Below are 25,863 nucleotides of genomic sequence, written 5' to 3'. Positions count from 1 at the left end.
TGCATTTAAGTAACATTTCGGGCGTGGTGTCTTGATCGATGTTGATCGATGTTGCAAGAGTTATCGGAGGAAATTCCGTATGTTGCAATATCATATGTTGCTGCAACAATTGTAATTTTTTGCATCTTGCTTAGTGCTGAGGCCGTAGCTTCTGAGGCATTGGTCAGAACAAGAATGTTTTGGTCTTCGTCGATGCGTATTTTGAATCCAGTGGAGCCGATTTGTAGCTTTGCCTCATTTGTGATGGCGTCAACAAACTTCCCTGGTCTCAGCTTGTTGAGCTGCAGGCAGTTCCGTGGACGAACCACCAACTTGTAATCATCGGCAGGAAAGGGGGTTGCCGGGGCTTGCGCATCGCTGGTCCGCTTTGGCGGAGAACGGGCTTCGGTGGCGTTCGGGAAAGTTGGGGCGTCGTCGAGCATGTCTGCAGCCGACGACGACGGGCACGACTGATAACATTGATCCAAGGCTCCTTGTCTTCTTTTTCCTTGGCGGCCGGAAGGAGTCCTTGGGTTTCGCAAATTTCCATGTCCACGTCCTCCAGGGCCCCGGTGGACGATTAGTGGGCTTTGTTGGCGTCAGTATTGAGCAGCGCGTTAGCCATCTGCAGCGGTTCGGCGGCCGAAGCCTTTGCTAGGTCTCGCCACTAGCGAAGTGGGTTGAGTGGGGCGGCCCCGCTTCGAAACTTGATGTGGCCGTAAAATGCAAAATATACCACTTACACCCTCAAGTTCGGTGTTGCCGTGCTCTGGCTGACTTCACGCACACGGTTAATACGTATAATCTGGATGCCTAGGTGATTTCCCCAAAAATGTTGCTTCTGTGCGGAGTAGATGCGTAGCCCATCCGACCAGTCGCCACACTTCGTCGTCTTCTCAGCCTTTACTCCATAATAGCTCGTCATCGCCCGTTGCAGGAGCAATGACAGAGGCACACACGCTGGTAGCATGAACTGCCCTCGGCAGCTGTCAAAGCTTACGAGCGTAGCCTGTGCCCACCTTACGCCAGACTGGCTCCCCTGGAAGCCCAGATGAGATCGCCCACGCAGCTGATGAAGCCATGACCAGCGTAAACTCAGCGCATGCGCTGGCTGTGCCGCTTCCACTGATCATCGCTCCCTTCTCATGCACTCATTGTAGCCTCCTCCTGCACTTTCCTCCTCGCGCGCACTACAGTCATCCGCCGCTGCGCTCGGTGTTCGCTCGATTACGCGGTGTTGCAACGAAGATACTCAAAGCAGGAAAGGGCGCCTAAGAGCTGCGCTGTAATAGCTCATGTCCATGCAATACTAATAAAGAGCGAGAAGTTGGTTATCAATTGCGTAACGATTGCGCCGAGTTGAAAAGTACACCAGACCAGTTTCGTACGTTCAGGTCTTTCTAGTGCAAACACGAGCACGGCCTGGTCCTACCTGGTCTGCACTCCACAGTACCCTGGTCTGTTCTGGTATGTACAGCAGCGTAGCTTGGTCTGTTCTCATGTGCGCACCCGAGTGATCTGGCGTCATGTGGTCTGCACACCAGGATGGTTTAGTGCTACCTCGTGTGCACATCAGAGTTGTCTAGCGTGCCCACCACAGTAGTCTATTCTTACTTGGAGTGCACGTAACTAGTGTGGTGCCGTCTGGCGGGCATGCCATTGTGCTGTGATGTAAACTTCATATTGGCTCACAACACTAGTACCCTATCTTGCAAAGGTTTTATGATTTCTTTGTGACTAAATTTTTTTAAATTCGCAAAACAGGCTTTCAAGCTAGCACAGCCATCGTATTGAAACTTATTAATTTATTTCAACATACCGTAGCACTGAAGGGCCATTGAAGGAATAGGGAGTTCAAAGTACATATTTAGCAAAGAAAACAGAAAGGCGAAAACAAAAGAAAAGAAGATGCAATACAAGATGAGTGGTTTAATTGCACAAGAGGAGTCGAGCAGTCGACAACGAAGAAACATGAGGGGGTAAAGCATTCCACAATTCTATTGTGTAGATAAAAAAATCTCTTAGGACAGCTTATGTGTGGGAATGTGAAAGCATTAGGATCGCTTAGGTGAAATATCTTCATTTAGGTTTTCGACATGCGCTAATGTTCTGTCTGCTGAATTGGTGGGTGTGTTTGCGTATATATTGTTAACAGACGGCAAACATTTGGGCCATTTTTCCGCAGAACGGTGAATTTTTTTGTGTTCCCTTGAATCGTTCTCTGAGACGTGCTTCCGTGGGTGGCCACGTTTTACATCGGCCTTTGAGGTACACGCTTAGGAGTACATCCCTGCAGACAAAGTGCTGTTATAACCCGAAATGCAGGTGATGCGCTGGAGGCAGCGACGTGACGTGTGGAATGTCCCACGCACTAGGCACACCTTATTTATAGACTCATCATTCGTCTTTGAGAGTACATTACAGTAGGTACAGCACCCATGAAGACCAAAGAGCAATTCGCACGTCGGCAGCACTTACGGAAGCTCGCTTTCTCATGCATCTACTCCGATGACCATAGTTTCCTAACCAGTTCCCAACATAAGCCCAAGTTTCCCGAGGAGTAAGCATGAACAGCTCAGAAGTCTTTTCCGACGATACAAAGACTGCTTTTTGACGTCATATGAGACTCAACATACGCCAATCGTGAAGCATCGCATAATAATCAAAGATTGCGCTCGACCCCTCCACCGGAGCCCTTACCGAGTTTAGACACGATAACGTGAAGCTATAACAAAACATGTCGACGAAATGCTGCGCGATGACATCATCTAGCCGTCGAAAACACCGGCGGCATCACCTGTTGTCTTGGTGAAGCAAAAGGACGAATTGATACGTTTCTGCACCGATTATCGTCGGCCAAATATTACTAAGAACGACGTATACTCCCACCCATGGATAGACGACGCACTGGATCGACTCTGCAACACTAAATACTTCTCTTCGATGGATCTCAAGTCTGGCAACTGGCAAACAGAAGTCGACCATAGATATCGCGAAAACACCGCCTTCATCATACCAGACAGCATGTATGAGTTCAAGGTCAAACCATCAGGACTGCTCTGCACCACCAAGTTCTTAGCGCGTCATGGACACGGCGTTAGTAGAATTGAATGAGCGGATCTCTTTTGTTTACTTGGATGACGTCGTCGTCTTCGCCGGAAATTTCGACGATCACCTTAGGCTGCTTTCGACAATACTAGAGGCCATTAATTCACCAGGGCTCATTCTGAAGCCGGTAAGGTGCCACTTCGCTTACGATGAGCTTCCGTTCCAGGGCAATATCATCAGCAAATCTGGAATCCGCCCTGACCCGCAGAAGACAGCTGCTAGCGCAATGTTCCAACAGCCCATCGACATAAAGGCATAGCGTTGATTCCTTGGTAGGTGTGCCTAATACAGGGGCTTTAGAAAGGGCTTTTCACAAATCGCTGAGCCGCTGACACATCTAGTTAAATGTGGTGTCCAGTATAAGTGGGAAATATCGCACGCCGACGCATTTCAAGAACTCCATCAAGGCATTCAGTCGCCAGCGGTACTTGCGCACTCCGACGAGGACGCCGATACTGAAATTCACACTGAGGCCAGTAGCGTAGGCCTCGGTGCCTTCCTAGTCCAGAGGAAAGGCAGATTTGAACGCGTGATAGCCTGGCCTATCCGGTCGTTGTCAAAAGCGGAAGGCAAATGATTTACAACTAAAAAGGAATGCCTCACCATCACTTGGGCTACAGCGAAATGCCACCCTTACCTATGTGACCCGCCGTTCAAAGAGGTCAGCGACTATCACGCGTTGTTATAGTCGCTGATTTAAGGGACCCTTCATGATGGCTGGCGTGGTGGAGCCTCAGGCTGCAAGAATATTACATCGCAGTAATCTACAAGTATGGACTCAAACACTCTAAGGCCGATTGGCTATCACGCAAATTACGAGCATGACGACGCCTTCCTTGGAATAATATGCGTGGAACACTTCGCTGAACAACAATGTGCAGATCGGGAGCTAAAATGCCTCGTCGAGTATATGGAAAGGATCAGCGACATAATCGCCAGGGCATTTAGGCGGTGGTTCTATTGGTAAAGAATCTACTCGTAAAGCACAATATCTCGCCAGTCCACGCCATCTACCTTCTTGTTGTTCTCTAAGCGCTGCGCCGTGAAGTACTACACGTCCTACATGATGATCCGACCGCTGGACATCTCAGATTATTCTGCACACTATCAGGAATACAGGAAAATTATTACTGGCTACGCCTGACCGCTGACGTCCCCCGTTATGTGAAGACATGCCGAGAGTATCAGCGACGCAAGACACCCCCGACAAGGCCAGCAGGATTACAACAGCCGATCAAGCCTCCTTGCCGACGTTTTCAGAAGATCGGAATAGATTTGTTGGAACCGTTTCCACATGTCAACATTCGGAAAAAGATGGATCGTTGCAGCGATGGACAACTTACCCGCTTCATTGAAAGTCAAGCTCTGTCGAAAATTAGCGCAGCCGATGTGGCGAAACTCTTTGTCGAGAATATACTGCCGCGACATGGCACCCCAGAATTCGTCATCACCAACGCAGGAACAGCCTTTACAGCATAGCTAACCAAAGCCATTCTGCAATACAGACAGACAAGTCACAGGAGGACAACTGCCCACCACCCGCAGACAAATGGTCTTACGGAGCGCCTGAATAAGACCCTCGCTGATATGCTAGCAATGCACGTCGACGTCGAACACAACACCTGGCATACCGTCCTGCGTATGTAACGTTTGCTTATAACACGGCGGTTCAAGAAACTGCACAGATCACGCCTTTCAATCTGACTTCTGGCAGGAACCCGACCACGGCTCTCCACGCCTTGCTACCGCACGTCTCTGAGGAAAAAACTCTTGACGTCACCGCCTATCTCCTGGGCGCCGAAGCGCGACAGCTCTCCCACCTACCGACAAAGAACAAGCAGTGGACCGACAGCCGACACTACAAACTTCGGCGGCGCTCCGACGAGTGGCGTCGCCACTTCGGCGACGCTACGTCGTGTTCGGGTGTGGACCCCAATATGTCGACGAGGGCTAAGCGAGAAGCTTTTTCGCCGCAGATTCGGACCCTACAAGGTAATCCAACGCATTGGCTCACTCGACTATGGGGTCGTACAAGACAGCGTTTCGCTATCACAGCGGCGCCGCTCACGACATGAAGTATTCCACGTTGCGCGCCTTAAGCCGTTCTATGTGCGCTAATGAACTTTGGAACTTTGAGTAGCTGTTCTTTGGACTTTCTCTTTTTTTGGACAGTGCTAATTTGGGCTTTGTTTCTTTGATAAGTGTGATCTTGTGTTTTGCCCTTCTGTTGTGTTGTCGGGACAATGCTTTTTGAGAGGGGGCCTTGACACATGGACTTGACACGTGGGTGAGCGCATTTCACCGCCTAACAAATGCTATTGCTCGGCGCGGAACGTACATGCATGTATCGGAAGTTTCTGGAATGGTATAGATGGTTCGATCCGCTGTCTGTTGTCAACTAACCTTGTGTAACAGTCGGGGCTCCAGGTTGCGCTTCGTCTTTCGAGGCTGCTTTGCGCGCCGAGGAGCACGTCTCTAAAAAGAAAACAGACTAAACGAACCAGGCAAACAAGACACAAAAGAAGTACGCACAAGTAACGCCGCACAAGACGTGGTAACCCCACCACGAAAACTAGTACAACAGCTGCCGGAAAAGTGCCAAAGACACCAGCCATCAAACCAGAAGCCTTAAAGGTTATCTGCGAGAACCGGCAGCTAGCCCCAAGTTATGGGCGCGAAATGTGGCCTCAGGGCCGTGCCTTCCCAGACAGCGGACAGTTGAGGTTCTCAACGATGACACAGAGTGCGGCAGACATGCAAAAACAAAATTTACTGTCCGGGGCCCTACCAACTGAGACCCAGATTCTTTATCGCCGCTCCCCGTACCAGGCTCGCGTCGCGGGGGCCGAGCGCATGAACCCCGCTCCGATGATGAGGATGGTGGCACAGTGGTTCTGTGTTCTTCCACAACGGTTAGACATACAAGAAAACTTTTTGTGTCTTCTGTAGCGCAAGTGATGCCTGGCTGCCGCACCTGTCACCACATATACTGACCATGTATGCCTCTGAAATGAGCCGGACCTTTTCATTATCATTTGCCTAGAGTATGTGTTCAGTCAAACGTCGGCTTGATGCGGCGCGTCAGGTCGCCTAATGTGATAGACTTCTATTCTTTAATATGGAAGAATGTTCTTGCTAACTTTCATTTTATTTCCCTTCATTTATTATAACTTAAAGGCCCCAGTTGCAGTATTACTAGAGGGATGGGTTTTAATTACAATGAAAGAGTAATTCCAGTGCCGCCTTGAATTGATGTGCATGGGAGCGGTACGTGGCAGTTGTAGGTAGATGGTTCAACTGCCGAGCGGTCGTCACAAAAAGGGAGTGAAGATGAGTGCTAATTTGCGCTCGGTGAGGGTAAATCACTCTTGCGTGTTTTGTGCGGCTGGCCAAGCCATGAACTGGTAAGATAGCTGGAACTTTAAGAGAAGCATTATAAAATTTGTGCTAATGGCATAGCTTTGATATGGGACGTCGCAATTCAAGGTCCGCAAGCTGACGACAAACCTTAATCTCGGAAACGTTGGAATGGTAAGAATACAGAGATATCTTGGCTGATTTGAGAATTTTAGATTGGTTACATTGATGAGGATCCCAAACAGAGCATGCTTATTCTAACTTAGAATGTACAAATATCAGATAAGTTTTTTTTTTCACTAAGGGGGGGAGGGAGTGATTCCTAAGTGCCTACGAAAAAAGCTTAAAGTACAATTCGGGGAGTTAGCAATGCTAGGTACATGGGTTGACCAGGAGAGATTCCTTGACTATGTTATCTCAAGATATTTATAAGATTGAGTGGATGATACTGCGAAGCCGGAAATGAGATAATGTGCTGGCTGGTATTGTGGCCTGTGGTGGAAAGATAATAATAAACGTTTTTTTTTATATCTAAAGACAATAGCCATTTCCTACTCCAGGACTCAATAAGGTTGAGGTTGTTTCGAAGAGCTTTAATATCTGCGCTGTTACTAATGAAACGATATACGAAGCAGTCATATGCAAATAGACGAGCAGTATAACAGATATTAGCTGGGAGGTCATTCCTATAATGAGAAAAATTTCGCGTCCAAGTACAGTACCTTGTGGCACACCAGGGATTGTGGGAGATCGGTTAGATGAGTGGGCGTTAGCATAGACAAATTGTTATCCATTAGCGAGAAAAATGCGAATCCATTTGTATACACGTGTATAAATGTTTAGTCGAGAAAGTTTTAGGCGCAGCCGTAATTGCAATGCTTTGGATATCGCTTTTTCAAAGTCTACGTAAGCATCGACTGGTTGGTTTAAGTCAAGGATGGAACTAATATTGTATGAAGTAAAGCTAGCTGGGTGCCACATGAGAGACCTGAGTCAAAGTTGTGTTGGCCAGAACGAAAGAAATATTGCAGTCTAAGAAGTTGGCAATGTCTGAGGAGATCACATGTTCTATTACTTTATTACAAATACTAGTAAGTGAAATAGGGCGATAGCTGCTACGCAAAGACTAGGGACATTTTTTGGGTACAGAGACGACCTTTCCCACTTCCTAGTCCACAGGTACCACTCCTGTTGATAGTGAGTACTGGAAAATCTGCCATACATTAGTGCATTATCAGTCGATTTCATGTTTTTCATCATTTTCACAGTTATACCATCCACGCAACATGGAGATGTTAGTTTTAACGAGTCGATTAGCTTTACAATTCTTTCGAACAAAATTGGATGACATGCATCATGGTATGGCGAAGATAATGAAAGGGAAGCAAGTTGTCGACCCGTTCTGCCGTAAACATGGAAGAAAAAAAATTGGCTGGGCTGCTCGGCATCCTTTGATCGGAAATTGGATGGTTTTCTGCATCGCACCATGCTAATGACTGGAGGATATTAGGGTTTATGGAACTCCAGAATTTTCACGAGCTCATTTGGTAACATAGGGTAGATAACATATGTGTGCAAAAAGGAATAATTTTCTCTGTTTCCGAGTGTTTCGAAATCTTTTCCTGAGGTGCAGAAGTTGCTCCACGCACATGCGTCATTGTAGCGCTTTGCGGAATGCAAAATCCTTTACTTTTTGTTCTTCCAGAACTTCAATATGACGTTGAACCATTGCGATGGCTTGCTTTTGGTTATGACAATGTTTAGCACATTCTCAGTTAGCCGGCCTAGTATTTCGTTCTAAAGAGTAGGGAGTTAGTCTCGACTGAACGCTTTGAAAAGTCAGAAGAAAAGTAGTAAATTCTTTAAGCACAACGGTTATAGCATAAAAATTAGTCTTATCATACACTCTTATTGTTTTAGTTACCTTTGTGGGATGTGAAAGTTGACAGGAGTAGTATGCATAAATTACTGAATGGTCACTAAGCCCTGGCAAAAATGTCGTTGTTGATACCTTGTCGTACAGACAAGCAACAAGAAGATCTAGTATATTAAAAATATCGCTGTAGCGTGTAGCTTCGTTGATGAGCTGGGTTAGCCGAAAGGTTAGGCATGAGTTGACATCGCTCTCAATACTGCCTTTAGCGGAAAATAAGGTCGCCGAACAGCAGTGTCGGAAGATGTCGATAACATTCGGTTAGGGAGTGAAAAGCGTCGTGGTATTCCGGTACCAAAAAAGCGTTACTACCAGTGGGCCGATAACAAACACCAGTTATCGTGGGGGGATAAGGAACTTTACCGAGAAGTAACGTAATTTCCAAGCATGATGATGTCCTAATTTCGTTGCAGTGAAGTCTTTCAGGACTACCTATTAATAAATCGCCACCACGTTTGTTAGTGCAGTCACGTCGGAAAATATTGTAATCCGGGAAATGTTATAGCATCTGGGATTCCGTTATAGCAGGGTTAAGTCATCACTCTCGGATTCTGTTGTGTTAACTAGGTTTTGAAGAGCATATACTTTAGGAAGAACACTTGTTATGTTCGTATTGTCACGTGATAGTGACTAAGACGGACACAGTAGCAGAACTCTAAATGGCGAAACTAAATCTTTATTGGGCGAGCTTGTGCGCTCAAAGGCAAGTTACACTTAAAGCGCAACGACATCGGCAAACACAGTCGGCGATCGTCAAAAATCTGATCAGCGGGTCAAGCACGTCGGCTTTTATACATCAATCGCCGAATGTTCCAGAGTAATCACAGCGACCCGCGTGCCTTCCACAAAGTTTTACATGATTCGCGTCGCGCACACATGCAATCAGATTACGCAAGGTTCGGTCAAAGACAGCGCATGGAATCATCAATAACACTTCAGGAACTTCCAATACATGCAAGGCCGTCCTGCGCTGTGCAATAACATTTGTTAGGAGGTAAAACGTATCGCCCGATAAAGACAAAAAAGTGCACGTGTGAATATCCCCCCCATAGAAAGCATCGACCCATTGCTGCAAATGAACGAAAGTAATAAAGAAAAACACCCGTAGCATAGAAAGGAACAAAATAGGAAGTTCGTCAGCCTGCGTAAAAGGGTTTAGGATGCAGTACGTGGACCACTACACATCGTGCGCAGCGCTGCTGTGAAATGCGAAATGCCGTCTGGTGCGACCTCATAGTCCAGTATGCCAAGACGTCGGATGACATTGTAGGGTCCAAAATAGCGTCGGAATAGTTTCTCACTCAGTCCTCGTTCGCGTATCGGGTTCTTGTACCAACACAGCGCAATCATCGACCTGAAGTCGAAGTCGAGAACCCTGTCGGAAGATCGAGCGATACCACCGGAGAGCTATAGTAGTCATCATGCCTTGAGCGTGCTCGAAAGTCAAGTAAGCATCCCACCCCCCTTCAGCATTGTCATTTCCGTTGGCACCAGAATAGCTACCGACGTAGAAGGCGTCTTCGAGGGGGACCAACGTCTACTGCTAGACCGTGAAATTTGCGTCGCAAGAGGGATCGTTTGTCTGCGTGGAGGAAAAACTAAAGTGTTGCTGACCAACTTCAGCCAGCAGTTCAAGGACGTCAATAAGGGCACGCTGATCGCTTAGATCGAGGAAATTCTGGAAAGCAGCGATATGTTTCTCCTATCGGATTCTGCCACATCTACCCCGACGACCATAGTTTCCGAACCAGACTTAAACATAAATCCAAATCTTCCCGTGATTAGGCAGCAACAGCTCAGATGTCTGCTCCAACAATACAAAGACTGCTTTTGGACGTCATCGAAGATTTGACATACACCACTCGCAAAGCATCGCTTAATCACCGAAGAGTGGGTTCGACCCCTCCGCCAGAGTCCTTATCGACTTTGAACGTGAGAACGCGTAGCTATATGAAAACAAGTCCACGAAATGCTGCGAGACGATATCATCCAGCCATCAAAGAGCCTGTGGGCATGCCCTGTTGTCATGGTGAAGAAAAAGGCCGGAACCTTACGTTTCTGCGTCGATTATTGTCGACTGAACAAGATCACTAAGAAGGATTTATACCCCCTACCACGGATAGACGACGCATTAGATCGGCTCTGCAACGCAATATACCTCTGTTCGATGGATGTCAAGTCTGTCTACTTGCTAATAGAAGTCGACGAGAGAGATCGTGAAAGACCGCCTTCGTCACGCCAGACAGCCTTTACGAGTTCAAGGTCATGTAATTCGGGCTGTGCTCGGCGCCTGCAACATTCCAGCGCGTCATAGACATGGTGTTAGCAAGACTGAAGTCGCAGACCTGTCTTGTTTACTTGGATGACATCGTCGCCTTCGCGGGAAATTTTGACGATCACCTTAGGCGGCTTGTGACAATACTACAGGGCAGCAAGTCATCAGAGCTCACTTTGAAGCCAGAAAAGTGCCGCTTCGCTTACGATGAACTTCTCTTCCTAAGCCTCGTCATCAGCAAGTCTAGAATCCTCCCCGACCCGCAGAAGGCTGCTGCCATCGCACAGTTCCCACAACCCATCTACAAGAAGGCAGTGCGTCAAATCCTTGGCATGTGTGCCTACTACAGGCGCTTTGTCAAGGTGTTTTCACGCATCGCTGAGAAGCTGACACATCCAACTGAATGCGATGTCGAGTTTAAGTGGGAAACGCCACAGAACGTCGCATTTAAAGAACTCAACCGACGCACGCAGTCGGCCCCAGTACTTGCTCACTTCGACGAGGACGCCGATACCGAAAGCCACACTGACTCCAGTAGCCTAGTGCCGTCCTAATCAATAGAAAAGACGGAATTGAATGCGTGATAGCTTACGCTAACCAGTCGTTGTCAAAAGCAGAAGGCAATTATTCTACAACCGAAAAGGAATGCCTCAGAATCGTTTGGGCTACAGCGAAATTTCGCCCTTACCTATATGGCAGGCCATTCAAGGTCGTTAGCGACCATCAGGCCTTGTGTTGGCTAGCGAATTTAAAGGACCCTTCAGGACAGCTGGCGCGGTGGAGCCTAACACTACAAGAATGTGTTATTACTGTAACCTACAAGTCCGGATGAAAACACTCTGGGGCCGTTTGCCTCTCACGCGCCCCCGTTGACTCACCGGCGCAAGATGACGATGATGACGACGCCTTCCTTGGCATATTGTCTCGTAGTGGTGACGTTGAAGAACACAGCAGCAATACTGTGAACGACAAAACCAACTTTTATTGAGCGAACATGGGCCCCAAAAACAGGCTACACATATAGCACAACGATAGCGGCGAACACGGTCGGCGATCGTCGTAAATCTGATCAGTGAGTCAAGTGCGTCGGCTTTTTAGATCAGTCGTCGAATGTTCCAGATTAACCACTGGGACCCGCGTGCCTTCCACAAAGTTCCACACTATTCGCGTCGCGCATACATGCAATCAGATTACACAAGTTACGGTGAAAGACAGTGCACGGAACCATCGATAACATTCCAGAAACTTCCTTTACATGCAGGCGCATCCTGCGCTGTGCGACAACATTCGTTAGGCGGCGAAACGTGGTCGCCCGATAAAGATAAGTACATGTGTCAATAATAAGCGCAGAAGGCTTCGCTGAACAGCAAGCAGCAGACCCGGAGTTGAAAAACCTCGTCGATTATTTGGAAGGGCACACCGACGTCGTCCTTAGGGCATTTAGGTGAGGATTGTCTTCGTTCTGGCTTCAAAACAACCTACTGGTAAAGAAGAACTCACTCCTCCACGACAACTACCTTCTTGTTGTTCCGTCAGGGCTGCATCCAGAAGCATTGCATGCCCTACATGAACACACTAGCACCTCCACCAGATATCACGTGGTAGTTACTGGGACGAACACCGTAGCAGAACTCCAAATGGCGAAACTAAATCTTTATTGGACGAGCTTGTGCGCTGAAAAGCCAGTTACACTTATGGCTCATTCACACGGGCGACTTTAGGAGATCTCGTGACTATTTGCGACTCGCGACAAAACGGCGACCAAAGGCGACTGCTGTTAACACCGGCAAGCCCTGCTGAGCGCGACCCGCAAGTCGCAATCCCGGAGATTATCGGCGAAAACTCTCGGAATCTACGTGGAATTTCCCTCTACGCGGCAGGAAGCCGGATGTAGACACATGAAAGATCACTTCTGGTGCACCACTGATTCGTTTATACGTTTTGCGACCCCGGTCGCGCGACTGAGATATCGAGCAGCGAGCGACTGGCCCAAAACGGTCGCTTTTCGAGAAAAGCGACAACTTGTGACCATTTGCGACTGGTCGCTTGGCGACCAACTTGGTCGCGTGACCACTGTCAGTCGCCGGTGTGAATGAACCCTTAAAGCACCGAGACAGCTGCGAACACAGTCGAGGATCGTGGAAAATATGATCAGTGGAACAAGCGCATCGGATTTTATACATCAGTCGTCGAATGTGCCAGAGTAAACACCCGGACCCGCATGCCTTCCACAAAGTTCTACATTATTCGCGTCGCGCATACATGTAATCAGATTACACAATGTTCGGTCACAGACAGCGGATGGAACCATTGTTATCATTTCGAAAACTTCCAATACATTCAGGCGCGTCCTGCGCTGTGCGATAGCATTTGTTAGGCGGGGAAAGGTGTCACCCGATAAAGACAATCAAGTACACGTGTCAGTACGCAGAAGCGAAAATAATTTTGCTCTTGGAATAATTCTGCGGGAGCGTAAGTGTTTAAAGTGGGCGAAACAGCATTTCTCAGTGTTGTGGTCATAAGTATAGCTATTGGTACCAATGATGAGTTTTTGATGTAATTTTTTGGATTGCTGATCTGCCTTGCCGATCACAGGGGGGTGCTTACTTGCTTTAGGTGTGATGGCGGAGTAATCTTCCGAGATTCGATACTGGGAATACTTCATCACATATCTATATGACAGAACTTTGTACTTAGTATCGAAATGTGCAAATTTAGCAATGATTGGTCGGTTTTTGCTTGTGCTGCATTTCCCTAACCGATGGGCTTTTTCGATATACCTTGTCTCAGTTGTTGCGTTTAGCTCTTTACTGAAAACTTTGACACTGAGATTTCATATTTGCACCAGGTTTCACAATTTCTATCCAAAAAACAGAAGAATAATAGGTTTGAAAGGAGTGTTTGGTCTTCCAAGTTGTCCCATTTTGCTTTGACTATCGCTTTATCTTTCGTGTTTTATCACAAAGCGCTCGTATATCACAGATTTGTTTTTTTATACCCACTATCAATTTGCTAACTTTTCTATTTCAGTAAGTCACTCATCGATAATTTAGATGGCACTTTGATTCTGGGATAGCTTGTGCTGGACGTATTTAAGTTCTTGCAGCATGAAAGTTTTACTAGATTGAATTTTTTGAGCACCGTAATTATATCACATGATGCTTGCGTCGCATTAGAAAGGAAGGTGGGTCCTGGGCTAATTTCTATGCCGCCTCATAACGCTATATCTGTTTGATGACCTGCGCACATGCACCTGCTACTTTGAATCAACACTGCTGGCTTGGAAACAGCAGGAGCGCCGGATCACGAGTGCTACGTGCGTGTATGAATATTGATTATTTACTCACACGACTAAAAAGTGCTGCAAGAAAGTGGCTGTGTAGTTAACTGCGGTGTTGTCAAGCGCATTGAAATGCGCGCTGGGTCCAGACGTATATATGCATTGCGGTGGCAAAGAGGATGTACTCCGCAAATCAGCACTCGTTGGGGTCACCTGAGGTGGTAGTGATGGCGGAGGCATTGGCTCGTCGCTGGTCATTTGGGCTGTGAAGATGAGGGCACCTTTGCTCGTGGGTGCTTTAGTTGAAGGAGCGGGTCCGAACCGTGTTCATCGTGTGACCGTTCTGGGAAAAACAGCGCCTTCGTGAAATGACCACGTTGCACGTCGTCGCAATGTAGGGTGCGGGACCACCTCAGTGCCTATGCTCATAGGTGTTTCACCGGCGCGTTTGGCCGATGTAGAAGACGTGATCGGGAGTGGAATCGCCACCTCCATCGGAGAACCAAGCCCACCTCCGAACACGAAGTGCGATCCCAGCAATGAGTAGACCTGCACTTACCGCGCAATGCAGGTTCCCAAAGCCTGGAACCATGTGCCGGCCAATAAATAGTGCGCTCCAAGAGGTCGGAGTCGCCGACACGGGCCGACAAACTGAAGTCGCCACACGTGACTACAGGGCTGCCAGGCAACACCCCGCTTGTCCCTGAACCCTGTGACCAGGAGCTTTGGGCTCTGCGTGTGGAAATAAGCCGCCTCACAACACATTTAACATACAACCCTGTTCTCCCCTCCTCCCCAACCAAACGTTTCTCCCCAAAACGCCTCCTCTCGCCCACTGTGGAGTCGCCCAACACACCTGCCATACCAGCCTCAACCACCCATAAAAAGCAACGTACATCGGACTCTTGAGGGATAATCGCAACCTGTTGTTCATGATCTGAGAATGCCTGGGCTGGGGTGCGTTTGGCAGGCATTCTCAGAGCATGAACAGCAGGTTGCCATTATCCCTCAAGAGAAAAGTGCATAATAGCTGTGTCTTACCAGTACTCACCTACGGGGCAGAAACCTGGAGGCTTACGAAAAGGGTTCTACTCAAATTGAGGACGACGCAACGAGCTATGGAAAAAAGAATGATAGGTGTAACCTTAAGGGATAAGAAAAGAGCAGATTGGGTGAGGTAACAAACGCGAGTTAATGACATCTTAGTTGAAATCAAGAAAAAGAAATGGGCATGGGCAGGATATGTAATGAGGAGGGAAGATAACCGATGGTCATTAAGGGTTACGGACTGGATTCCAAGGGAGGGGAAGCGTAGCAGGGGGCGGCAGAAAGTTAGGTGGGCGGATGAGATTAAGAAGTTTGCAGGGACGGCATGGCCACAATTAGTACATGACCGGGGTTGTTGGAGAAATATGGGAGAGGCCTATGCCCTGCAGTGGGTGTAAACAGGCTGATGATGATGGTGATGATGATGATGATGATGATGATGACGACGACGACGACGACGACATCGGACTCACATGACGTTTATCAGGCTGATCTCAAAGACTTGGAATTGAAATTTGGCACTCAATTGGTAGCTCTGGAGGTGTGCCTCGACGTCAATTTCAAAACACTCGCCGAGCACCTATCTTTTTGCCTTGAGCAACAGATGGACACACTTTTCACACGCTTAAGCCTAGCTCTCGAACCTGCTTTTGCAAAACTTGAGATGCGCCTTCAGAGGCTAGAGACAAATATCAGGTATTCACATGAGGGGTCCCCTACCTACACCCTACACCCATCAACTCCTCCTATCTCACTTCCACTACCACCTAAGAGCCTATCCTCGCCCTACCCACGCTTCATAATGGTGGGCCGGGATAACTCTGCGCACCTACCACTAATCCAATGGAACTGCCGCGGATTTCGGGGCAAGCAAGCGCCGCTGCTAGTCTTAATACCTTCCCTCCCTGCCATACTTAAGCTTCTTGTGTTACAGGAACACAAAATCAAGCCAAACTTCTCAGCTGCCACGCAGTACACTCACACACCACCGGCCACCCTCGGGCGTACCGACTCATATATCGCACTATTACATACCATGAACACACAATCACCTCCACCTCTCCGTGTGTGCTCACGCAGTGGTGGAGTTTGTGTGTACGACCCGTGCTGTGCCTGTTTCCTATACCACAAAAGTGCAGGTGCTGGGCTGTGAATATTGTTTGCTTGGCTGTGACAGTCCAAACATTGCAGTCGTCCATAGCTTGAAAAGAGCGCCGGAAGCTGGCTTCTCAAGTGTGAGTTGGCCACGCATGCAGAAGTAGTACCTAAACACGCGCCAGCAAAAAGGCTCCCAAGACGTACAACGCCCCAAGCAAACAGGTCTCCACGTGTGTTATGTGGACTACGCGGAGAAACACAAGTGGTGCACGCAAGATCACGTGCACCATCAAGTCAGCAATCTCATATTCGACTAAACAATGAAGAAAAAACATATTCGCCACCAACATCACCGCTAATTATCATGAATTGAAGCAAACAGCATACAAAATTCTCTTACTTCGATTTCCACTGTGCGTGGGATCTCTAATACGTTTTATCATATCTTCTTTTATTCGAAATGTTTTTGTTTGACTCTTCCATGACCGCCCCGGAAAAGCGATGGTCCTGATTTCGGATGCTGTTCCAAGATTAATTTTTCCTCAACTGTGAAACGTTCTTTTGGAGAAACCCATATAAGTTTCTTTTGTAGCATCGTGCTACATTTGGGTAGATGACAATTTTTTTCCTTTCATGATATTTCCTCCACCTTGTGGGATTCCGCAGAACTGATTTGCTTTATTATGTGCCCCTGTGCTACGAGTTCTTGAATAATTCGCCCTCGTGCTGCGATCTGCTAGGCTCCTGATTAGCCCGAATGCTAGAGCGACCGCCCCGGAAAGGCGTTGGTCCTGGGTTCAAATCCCAGACCAGGGCAATTTTTTTCCTGAACTGCGAAGCGTCTTTTTCGGAGAAACCCGTACGTGTTTCTTTTGTAACTTCACGCTGCATTTTCATGGATGACAATTTTTCCTTTCATAATTACTCTTCCATTTTCCGGAATCCCATAGAACTGATGTATTATTTTTATTAGGCGTGTAGGTGAACTGAACACGCCTCGCGACAGCTGAAAGACTTGAATACGAGTATTGAAGAAACAGAGCTGCCACGTCCAATATTCCTTGTGTGCAAAGTACGAAGATGAATGCAATTCAGGTGAATGACGCGAGGAACTCCATGCACTCCAGCACTATTTGCATTGTCCCATGCAATAATGTGTTGACTCTAACAATTACGATATATCCTAGTCGTGTTTTACACCGCCTGGGCCAATTTTAACTTTTTTGTGGACCTCATATATAGCACACACACGCATTGACTACATGCCCCGCGTGTTTACTACACGAGTAATGTTCACGTGGGTCCATTGAATTTTGAAACTTCTGCTGTGCCGGGCTTAGAATAAACACAAAGCTTTTTGTGCTCCTCGTCGTATTGCAAGAGCTGCCAGTAAGTTATATGACATTAATTGCGAAATTTCAGATCTTCACTAAAGGTATTGTCCCTATAAAGGGAGCTCATAGAGCAACTCGACATCCGCCTACAAGGATGTCGTCTACAAAGATGCCTGTATGTTCCCCTAGTGTGTTGACGCTGATGACGTTACTAAAAGCACAGCGTCTCCTACAATTTGGCTAATGATGCCCACCAAAGTTCGCCGCTTTAGTACAGTTTGTGTTTTCATATCGATCACTTCCACGACATTGTTAGAGGTCGTATAGCTTCTCTGTTGTATGGGGTCTGCATCCATGCATGGAGTAGCTACATCGACAGTTATGAGGCCAAGGACTAGAGCTCATTTAACAGTTTCAATGTTCACAGCGTGCAGTACAATCTTGGGTTTCATACGGGCCTCGCTTGCGCCTTTTTGTGACGCCATCAGTCCTCGCTGCGCCCTAGCACAAAAATAAGCCTCATGCTCCAGTGAATCGTTTGGACGAGCACTGGGTTCGGAGTCCAGCAGCCCTTTCACAATACTTGGGAAACCAGCAGGAGAACCGAAAACCGTTGCAGTGTCCGGAGAACATTATCTTCAATAGGCTGGGGTTACCGACCAGCGGTGGCCACATGCCTGCCTTTTCAGTTGGTATATCCGCTGCCCGCCTGGTGATTGAAATCTGTTACAGTTGTGAGGGGGGAGGGTGCATCATGGTTTGTTCTTGCGATCTCTAGTTGGCTCAGCCCATGAAAACTACAGAACTGTAAGAAAATAAACACCGCGACTTGAACAAGTCTGCTCACTTGGCCACATAATGGTTATCCTGAACATTTCACAGATGCCTTCCATTACGGTACTTGCGACAATCTTCCAGGAAGAGCTTTGGTTCCTGTACAATATGCAAAACCAATTTGTGCATGAATGATTGGCTCATTGATGCACGTAGCAGCCTTGATACGATTGATCAATACATTTAGGAAAGCGAGGAATAAGTAGGCACATAACAAAGTGGCTCACAGTGTGCTTTGAAAGGTTTTCTTGTGCACAGCCCATTACGGCATCCACCTAGGGAAGAACAATTGAGAAAAGGGAAGGGCGGAAAAAAATAGAAACGATGGTCAATAGAGGTAAAATCCAGCAAAATAATTGTTATAACGGTATCGGCTGCACTTTTAACTTTTAGAGTAAAGAAGGCCTAATAAAAGACGCTCCAACCTAGAATCACTGTTTGGAGATGATTTCTGACGAAGAGAGCTCGCCACACCGGGACGATAGCTCTCGGCTGATCAACGTCTTCACAGCACATTACAGCACACTGGCATGCACTCTGGACAGCACTAAACTACAGTGACGTGCCCACCAAGTAGCACTAAACTACTGTGGTGTACAAACAGATGATGCCTGACCACTCCGATATGTACGCCAGTACACACCTGGACACCCGAGTGGGTGCACTAGGTGCTCCAGACCACGCTTGTGTTTACACTAGAAAACACCGGAAAACACCCTATCGGTCTGACAGATTTTTCAACTGGGATATTTGTTGTCAAACTGAACAGCAAATCAGCTGCTGAAGTCGGGTGTCGCACTCAACGTGAATCCTGTAATGGTTGCTACTAGGCCAATGGCGAAAAAACAATACTGAAGCGCACCCGGAGCACCCTTCTACCGGACATCGCTCACAGCGCTAGGGAACTACGGCGCGGTCTGCCGGAAAACAACGGCCTTGCAAGAATTCCTCGACAAAAAAAGCGAACTTAAAATCATTTGCATTGTGTGAGCCTTCCGGCGGCATTTATGCCGGATGAAAAGCTTTCTTCACCGTTGAGCGTCGTGTTTCCCACTCGGCTGGGAGTCGTGGTCTGCCAAAGTTAAAACGACGTATAAAACCAGCGTATATCCGGTTTTTATGGCACAGTATTGCAATGTTCAAGCACCTACCCACCTAACGCGCTTACTGCGTGGCGTTGGAGCTTACTTTCAAATAGAAGTTATTCAAAATTATGGAAGAGCGTTCCTTACGCAAATCAATAATAATTGTCAATAATGAGGTAGTATGTGTTCTATAGGCTTCTTCCTTTTTTATTCAAATCTGATTCAACGAGAGCTGATCTGACGGCCTTACCAACGCGACGAGTCAGTCGTGCACTCGTCACTGTACACAAATCAACACATTCTTGCATAGGAAGGGTGCTCGTCTACTATCTTTTCTTCATGCTGTCACTCAGCACCGTGACATGGTGAAGTAGGAGTAGGAGCACTCACAATTTTAGGGCGATATCCTTATGGGCCCCATGAATGAACAATCCGGCGTCCACTTTTATCATTCGAGAGTACAAAAATCCACGTAACGAAGTGATCACATCACATTCTCTGCGCTGGATCTGCTGCGGCTTGCACTGCGAAATGAGCTACGGCGTACGTTGGAAGCCGTTGCCTACACCCAAAAACCAATCTGGCCCACTCTGAAAATTTTGTTATGGTTGATTAAAGTATATTAAGCCGGATTAATGTGGAATAAATTGAGTACATGGATAATAAAGTTCATTAAGTTGGAATAATAGCTGGAATAAGGTGGATTAAGCTTGTTAAAATGAGAGCAAGGTGAAATAATGGGCCTAAAGCAAAGTTTTATTCGAAGGTAATAACTTAAACAAGTCCTCATGCTTCCGCCTTCAAATCACGTAAAGATATTTAAAGGGCAATTGTACAAATGTATGCCGCCAAGATTTTTAGATAAAATAAAAGCTTTGGAGGTGAAAGTGGTTGACGCAACCGTGTTTTCAGGCAGAAACTAGCGGAAACTAATTCTTTTAGTGCAATTTTCGCAAAATACCTCGTCTAGCAGCCGCACCATGAACTAGTGGAAGTGAAGTTCCTGTGACATTATGTTTATCGGATACCGACGTGCCAGCTATCGCCCGCGTCTTCCCAACCGCATAGACGGCGCCGGACGGCAGCGAACGACATCTGAACTGCACATTTGCATGAGGCCGCATAATTGTTTTCGCATACAGAGGTTGTGCGCAAGTCTTCAAAATCCACGTTTGTGTTGTGTCCTGCTTTGTAATTTGATGAGTGGAGCATCTGGCACAACGGTGCGCGCAAGGGGATGACAGAAGTATAATCGGGCGAGACAAGCCGTGTGATACCTTGCTACGAAGGATGTGGATCAGAGCTCAGATCATAGCAGAACATGGATACCGCCAAAGAGTGACTTTCTGTACTCCGAACATTTCGAGGAGAGTGGCTATAATACGAGCGCTGCTTTGCAGCAGAAGTGTGGCATGTCAGCGAAGGGGCGCTGGTGCATTGTAATAAGAGCGCCCTTGAATACTTTTTTTCGGTTCCGATAGTGAGTGATATAAAGAAGGAAAAGAAGCTTGATTATGGAACCCCTGAGCGACCACGGCCATCTGGTCATGAATCTACCGCGTAGCGCTATGGGAAAGCTTCATATAGAGTCCGCAGTGGACGCACCACAGCGCTTGCACAAGTGGAAGGTATACTGGAGCAGACGACGAACGGATGCCACAGACGTTCCATGCATAGGCTTGCTATTTCACAATGGTCGACTGCCTGTATCGGCCTGTGAGATTGTCGACACAGCGTGCAAATGGCCACGCTGTGCCTGTACAGTGTTCAGAAACTTAAGCGCGAACAATTTCGAAACAACTTCAACGCCTTGCTGAACGCCCGCTGCTGCTGCTGGAAGTTGGAACACATCAAGCTACAGCGGTCGGAGTGGAGTACCGCGCGTACCGGCACTCACAAGCCTCTAAAAATGCATTTATCCTTTTAAGAATATGTGATAATAGCACCGCCTTTCGTAAGAATTGCGTCTAACGAGTCTAATTTTAATGCCACCCTCATTTTTTTCCAGATTTTTGTTCAGTATGCCTTTAGGTGACTCAAATTTTTAGCTCCTATGCCCCGGCGGCAGGTTTGGGAGCCGATGGCGAAAGCCCAGCGTCCGCTTGTTATGCACCTTAAGAGTTGCCAAAACCAAGAAATGACGCGGGCCGCAAACTTGCTTGCCGTCTCATCAGATGTCCGAAAGGTAAATTATAGACTGAGCGATGGAAAAGATTCTGTGAATCATTGGACCCTCGCAAGCCGCTTTCACATATCTGGAGGACATTGCGTGGTCTTTGTTTATCCGCACAGCGGCACCCATTTGCCGATTTAACCCTCCATCTTGGCGAAGGAGACCTTACTGTGTCGGAGTAATTCTGTGTAACATTCACTGGCTGACCTGTCAACACTAATGTCGATCTAAATGACTTCCTTACAGCTCGCTTACCATAGAAGGATGTGCCCTTTACCATGGAAGCATTCAAAAACACAATTAACGAAGGCCTTCACAGAAATTTCCAATAATTCCCCAGCTAAAGCACAACCCACAAGCAGCGCTGGTTGGTGTTCCCCACATCGGCGTTCAATGATCAGCGAAAGCTGGTCGTCTTAGCTGAAAGTGCTGCCACTGCCGATGGAGCCATAGACTGAAGGCACCACCCACAAAAGGGACCCCCCGCTCTCTGTGCTAAATAAAAGTAAAGCTTTTTGTTGATCCCTTCTTCTTCCTTACTCAAACCCTACGTGTAGGGTAGCCATTCTGGTACACTTTTGGTTTGTTTCCTTGTTTGTCTCAAGAAACCAACAAACAAACATGTGCTCACAGGTGCTGACAAACTGTGCGGTTCATTGACGCAGAATTCCAAGAACAACGCTACGTACCAGTCTGGGACAGGCGTTGATCCAAGGCTTGAGGTCCCCTAGAGCACCGCGTTTGTTGGTTCCCGGTGGGGCTCGAGAGCTTAAGCACTCGCCGGGCAGGATCATTTTGCAGGCAGCAAGCCTCAACGTGCTCAAAGGTTCTGCGGCTGTTTCATGTAGGTCTGTTCTATTGACGTATTTCTTTATTCTTTATTCATTAGACTGCTGCTGTCGCCTGCCGCTGCTGTCACTGTGCGTTTTCCGTGCTATGTGGAAGGACAACGAAAACTTTAGTCTATTTTTGAAGATATTATACGTGAAATTTAAGCCCAATTGAAGAAATTCAAGAACGCTTATGAGAGCTTACAAAAGAGAAATGAGAGCTTCCTCGCGCTCCGACATGAATTAGGAGTGCGAGGAACTGAAAGCCCCTAATGAGAGACGAGAGGAAAATTTTGAGCCACTTGCACGCCAAGTGAAATCACATGAGGCTAGCATTCTTCAATCTGTGCAGAATTCTCGCAATAGGAACCTATAAGTTGAAGAGGTTCTGTACGTAAGCAGCAAGAAATTACCTAGCCTTGTAGCTGAAATTGCTGAAAGTTTCTTTTTGTTCACGTTCCAGTGTTCACGGTGTGCGAGTGCCTGATACTGCAACTGTGGTGCTTATACTTGTCGAATTCACCTTTACGCCGAAGGGCGACGTCTTGCTAGAAAAAGCTCGTACAATGAAAGTGAAGTGCTGCGGCCTCCGCGTAGACTCACGTGACTGAGTATCTGAGCATCTTTGTCCAGAATGTGAACGTCTTTTGGGTCGCGCCCCAGCATGTGAACATGATGCTGAGTGCATGTACGTCTAGGTACATAGTGGGACGTTTTTCGCGATAAAATAGGAAGCAGCAGCGGCCATTAGGATCGCCAGCAGCTATGATGCTTCAAAGTTTACCTAACCCAGAAACTATATGTAGATACGGTTGGTGCGTTCATGAGGTAGTCGCCTTTGGCATCACGGTGCATTTGAGCTCGTGTCAGTTCATTTCGCTTGGCATATTTACTAGTTTATGATGACATTTTTAGTTAGGACGCGTTATGGCTCGTCCAACATAAGGTACAGCATATTGCCCCTATTTTTTCTCCGTTTTTGTACTTCGGCTTTCGTGTCCTGTTTCGCCTGCGCGGTTCTGCAATGAATGCACATCTGTTGTTCACCGACATTTAACAATAGCTTTTATGGATACTACTGCTATTTTGGCCTATCAGCGTATAGCTTTGACTTTTTTCATACCTGCTGCACGATATTTTCAATGCGTTTTTCCTTGTTTGTTTCCAAATTTCTTGAAAGAAGGCTGCATCTCAACTATAAAAGCAAATATTGGTTCCGCTAGACACAAGCTTCACACAGCAACCTTTTTTAAATGTTGATTGTTTCGATTTGAGTGAAACTTGACAGCATCAAGAAATAGATACTGTTAGCCTTGACTCGTTTCCACTATCTTGCATAAAGAGAGAACCACGAGGTGGGGGAGCAGCTACATGGGTTAAGACTTTTTACAAATGTACGATTTGTGAGGAATTCCCAATCATTACAAATCACTATGAAGCTTTCACATAGCACTATGACGAAGAAATTATTTCCATGATTTGCTGACCAAATGAAAATTCTGAACCTTTCTTTGAATACACGTAAGATATTTCAAAATAAAGCTCTACTAAGTGCTGCTCTTTAACGAAGGATGATACGTTAATACCAACAAAGGTGTAAATTATTCAACATCATTAATATATCATAACATTGCGTATGTGAATGGTTTCATTACCGTAATCTCATCTAATATAGAACTACGTCTGGGTTCAGCACCATCAATTTGTTTATAATCTACACAGGCACTACGATTGATTGTGCATGCACCATATCATATGAACTTAGTGATCATTGTCCAATGTTTGTCGGAAAAGGTGTCTTTATATATCATACCCCCACAAATTCTAACTTTGCAATCATATTACAAAACCAATCTTGTCACTTTTATGTAAGCCATTCGAACTACAAAATTGGCTAATATATGTAACCGTATTGACATAGATGATGCATGCCGTGCTTTCATCTGAAAATTAATGAACATATACAATCCACATTTTGCACGGGTAACATGGCAATTGCCTAAAGAATAGAAAACCTATGGTGACGCTCACGCTCTTTCGCCAAATTAAACACGAAGATACGTTTTATCAAAAGTTCTTCAGAGAATAGAACTTGGATCATATATTTAGACAAAAAAAATGAAATATACTAAGCCGTGAGCTACGCAAGCTACAGAAAGAATATTACAGATATTTACTTGAACATAACTGTCCTGGTAATAGACGCCTCATGTGGAGAACAGTGCGGGAGGTAAGCCGAAAACGCGAACAAAAATGGAATAGGAGGACAATAAATTGATGCAACTTTATCTGGCACTGAGCGATGCATTGTTTCCACCGACGTTTCAATAATCTTCCAGAAACAAGTTATGACAAAATACAGCTTCTATTTCAAAGGAAATAACTGATTCTCTGTATTTCGCCCACTAATCTATCTGAATTGTTCGCCATATTTACGGCACTCAAGAACAGTTCTAGCATAGACACGGAATGTCTTTCCATCCAAGCATATCTCCTTGCACCATATATATATATATATATATATATATATATATATATATATATATATATATATATATATATATATATTGCAAGATTCCAAGAGAAGGGCAGTGTAGCAGGGGGAGGCAGAAAGTTAGGTGGGCGGAGGAGCTTAAGAAGTTTGCAGGGACAAGGCCACAATTAGCACATGACCAGGGTAGTTCGAGAAGTATGGGAGAGGCCTTTGCCTTGTAGTAGGTGTAGCCAGGCTGATAATGAAAATGATGATGATGATGATGTACTAAGGGCGTAGCCAGGGGGGGGGGGCTTCAGCGCCCCTACCCCCGACATTTTTTGCGTGCGGTTGTGCACCGATGATTGAAACAAACCCTAGCGCCCGAAACCATGCTGGATTTTGCCTAGAATGTCCTTTTCACACTCTAAAAAACATTTCAGCGTGAACATATGGAAACCGAGCTGGATTTTGCGGTAAGGCCTATGCACCAGGAGTCCCATATTGTAATGCAAGGAACCGCATCCGAGAACGAAGTTTCAAGGTTGTTTTGATGGAGTGCGGGATCGGCGCGGCAACTCGCAAAGGCCACCGGATCTACGGAACGCATGGATTTCCATTCTAAAACTTTGCAAGTATAAAGCTCTCAGAAACTTTTGATGTGAAAGATGCATTGACATTTCCAAAGTCATGCTTTAGATATTCAACTCCGGAACTTTTTGAGTTTAATCGTGTTATAAACATTTGACGCCAAAGGTGCATTGACTTTTGTAAAGTTGTTCATCGGATCATACAACGAGAAAAGCCAAATCAACACACTATCAGACAAGTTCACAAAGCACGCAGCGAGGTCTGATGAGACGTAGCGCTGTGGTGGTTCATTTGTGCCGTTATATCACAGAAAAAAAAGATACCAGCATTTTTTTTCACCAGCGCCAAAGCATCCATGTCACGAGACTATAGCCCTCAAAGATAACTATGGTCTTATTATTTATTTTTCTACTTCGACTTTTATTATCGAGGACACACTGATCCTCTATTTATTTATTTTTTTGTC

General features: G+C 46.4%; 1 long non-coding RNA gene across 1 annotated transcript in view; it reads right to left on the bottom strand.

Annotated features, from left to right (window-relative positions):
• The window catches only part of LOC140214346 (uncharacterized), a 185,085-nt gene that overhangs the window by 123,085 nt on the left and 36,137 nt on the right, over nucleotides 1-25,863 (bottom strand). Inside the window, exon 2 of the long non-coding RNA XR_011891296.1 lies at nucleotides 18,473-18,520. This is a non-coding gene — a long non-coding RNA (uncharacterized lncRNA). The remainder of the gene's footprint in view (nucleotides 1-18,472; nucleotides 18,521-25,863) is intronic.

Source organism: Dermacentor andersoni, unplaced genomic scaffold (genome assembly GCF_023375885.2).
Source record: "Dermacentor andersoni unplaced genomic scaffold, qqDerAnde1_hic_scaffold ctg00000039.1, whole genome shotgun sequence".
NCBI lineage: Eukaryota > Metazoa > Arthropoda > Arachnida > Ixodida > Ixodidae > Dermacentor > Dermacentor andersoni.
The sequence above is the reverse complement of the archived record's forward strand: the minus strand, read 5'-3'. Positions and strand labels throughout refer to the sequence as shown.